Here is a 3,371-nt window from a genome sequence, read left to right on the forward strand (position 1 = left end):
AATGTATAAAAACCCAGCCCCTCTAAACACCATTTTTTTCCACAAACCTTGGTGGTTCTGCTTCATCATTAAACTTTCTTTCTAATCAGCCTCCATGTTGTTTCTAGAATCTTTCTCCCTTCTTGGAACTGAATCAGATGGATTTTCCTTCCAATACAGACATTTAATTACCCAATTAGTAACTATCAGTATAAGTGTGAGGTTTGTTGTCGTGTATATATGGTAGATTGCCTTGCCTGTTTTTTTTTCTGAGGGCAATTTTCTCCTTGGTAGTTCCTTGATTAAGACATTATTTTGATGAAAGTGTCATCTATATACTGAATCTATACTTTTATTTTTTTGTATAAGAGTGTTATCCTTTCTAGACACCACATTGTAGAAGGACTGATGGAGTGACATGAAAAAGGGGATCAGCTTAGAATCCTTACCTAGCCACAAGCTAACTGGGAGGATAGTTATGGTTTGATTCTTTTTTAGTTTTTTGAGAACGGTTTTGTCCCCTCCTTTGAATTAGTTCTGACAATTCAATAGTTCATTGATAAGCACCATTGAATATTGCACCATTATGTAGTATATTTTCTGTAGAAGAAAGACTGGTTTTCTTCTTCTTTCTTCCAATGGCACTCCAATGGATTGGAAAATTTCTCAAAATTAAAGTATTTTTTGCTTTTAAAAATTTCCCTTATAATTCAGCAACAGCATAGAAGTTTTTAAAAGAAGATAAAAAACTAAGAAAAAACTATTTCAAAGCAGAGAAAAAAGGAGAAGAAAAAGAAAGATGAATGAAAGACAAAAGTGCAAAAAAATTGATGAACTATAACAAGTTTTCCTTGCAGCAAATAGAAGTAAAATGATCTTCTACTTTATGGTTACAAAAAGAAACACTTTTTCCCCTATTATCTATTTCTTTTCTTAATCAAAATCACAACCATCCATTCAGTTGTTTGATCATGAACAACTGAATCATGAAGATCTTTACTAGAGTCTAGTCTTGCATTTATACACATTTTTAATTATCCTCCATCATTGGTTAACTTTGGTTACTGCTTAACTTTCATTACTGTTTAGCATAGTAATCCATACAATTAATTATCTCTAGTTAAAGTCTAAGGTATGTTTACTTCCTCTCTCTAATCCTCCTTTAGATTAGTGACTTTGTTTACCTGAGTTGTATTTGCTTGGAAACATTCTTTATCTGAGATTTGCCATCCGAGATTGGAACATTCCTGCAATTACAACTCTACATATCCTCATTTTTTATTTTAAATGGTGGATTCAAAGATTTATGAATGTATCGCAATTGTAGAGGATTAAGAGATGGGGAAGCAGGATGAAACAATGCGAATAAATTTGGAATACATTGCATAAAACAACAGGTTGCAATTAGTACAATAATAATAATTATACCATAAAAGAAAAACTGTCTGAGCCAAGACCAATCAGGGAGCCAATTGGTTAGCCACTCAAAAGGTGAGTAATGAGCATGGATATTATTTTGAATGTATGATTGTAAATTGGCAAGCTCATCCTCAATAATTTTATTCAAAGAATGAAAATGCACAGCACATCCACGGTGTCCAACTAACATACAGAACCCTCCCTGACGGGCTAAAAGCTAGTCTATGGCAAAATGCTGCTGTAAGACATCTTGATTAAGGTCTTCTATTTCATGCTGCAAATCACGAATAATAGCAGCAGTAGCACTGATGGATTTTTCAAGTCTGCAGGTGAGACCAAGAATAGATTGTCTGTTTTCTTGAGCAATTATGCCAGGATAAGAGCCTAGAGTAAGGACTCCTGTAACGGCCCCTGCCAATGCACGGCCAAATGTAGAACCAGAAGACAATTGTGTGTTAATAATGACTTCATCATTACCTGTAGGCCCCAGAGAGGAACATCACTGTCCAGTTGATGGGAGCGTACCTATTTGAACAGGTAGAGTAAAATAACCTATAATTGCACATTGATAATTCTGAGGATGAACATTAGTAGCATATTTATCAAAAAAGAACCACATATTAGGATCCTTAAGCTGCCAACCAGGGCAAATTGATCCTGTATTAGATTGATCAAAGGCATTAAAAATAGGAAAATTGTCAGGATACATATCAGGAGCTATATTAATTTCATGCAAAGAAGAATTAAAGGTACCTGACAACCAATAGTAGTCAGAACAATAACTATAATTCCCTAGCTTTTTTAATATGTGCTGAGCAGCATCATAATCAGACCAATGATGAAGCCAAGTGTGTTTAGCATGACAACAGAAACACAGACCCCTTACAAATTGATTAACCTTCAAGTAATGCCAATGGACAGAATTCAATTCCATAGGGGGTGTAGAAAATAGCCAGGAGTGTGAAATAGATTGTAGTTGTGAGACAATAAATGTAGAAGACTTGATCAAGTTAGGGGTAAAAGAAATTTGACCAAATGCCATTGGGGGCTCATAGTAAAAAGTAATATTTGTGCCATGGGTCATAAACATGTATTGGGCATGACAAACCCACAAATTAGGGTTAAGATGAACCATAGAAGTGTCATTTTGAGCAGAAACACCATTAACCATAAACAAGAAAATACAAAGTAAAATGGAGTTAGCAGTAGTAATAGCAAAAACAGCAGCAACAAGATTTTCAGGAGTCTGAGGTAATGAGGCCTGTTGCAGTTGTTGTTGAGCTTGATATGTAGTAGATTTAACCTGGCCCCAAGTGATGGGTTGCGGGCACGTTGACCTTGGGAGACGGACTTCCGTGTTCAGATGAAGATTAAAATCTGGAATCGGGTTGTGAAGGCCCTGATGCCATGCCATGATACGGACGAACACAGCGCGTTGGAACCCACACTGCTTGTCGAGTAGAAGGATCTTCCATGGCAGCGTAACTGTGACCCCAGCTGATCAGTGGTGTAGGGCCTTTCCAGGTTGGATCTGGAGCTTGGTGATACTTTACCAAAGGCCTTGCTAAAGATTCAGTAGTTCGAAAATTCCAATTAACAGGTGAGTCTGCAAGAGAATCTAAAAAGGTTAAATAATTCCAAGTATATAATGCTACAGCAATGAGATTTTGAATCTTTCGCAGATGGTAAGGGCCAGACTCAGTTTGTAATTGTTTCTGAAGCAATGCCTTAAAAGTACGATGAGCTCACTCAACTATAGCTTGACCCTGAGAGTTGTAAGGAATTCCGTGCACTAAAGTAATATTCCATTTCTGACAAAAGATTTGAATTTCCTTACTAATATAAGCGGGGCCATTGTCAGTTTTAAACTGAGAAGGCCGACCCATTACAGCAAAAGAGGATAGGCAATGAGAAATAACATCTGAAGTTTTGAAGGTGTAACCCAAAGAAAGTGTGAATGAGTGTCAATAGAC

General features: G+C 36.5%; 1 pseudogene; it reads right to left on the minus strand.

Annotated features, from left to right (window-relative positions):
• Positions 1-1,240: 1,240 nt before the first annotated feature.
• Positions 1,241-2,878, minus strand: LOC148125174 (uncharacterized; annotated as a pseudogene).
• Between the last annotated feature and the right edge of the window lie 493 nt (positions 2,879-3,371).

The sequence above is a fragment of the Pseudonaja textilis genome, chromosome 8, assembly GCF_049901715.1.
Source record: "Pseudonaja textilis isolate UNSWEBS1 chromosome 8, rPseTex1.2, whole genome shotgun sequence".
NCBI classification, from domain to species: Eukaryota; Metazoa; Chordata; class Lepidosauria; order Squamata; family Elapidae; genus Pseudonaja; species Pseudonaja textilis.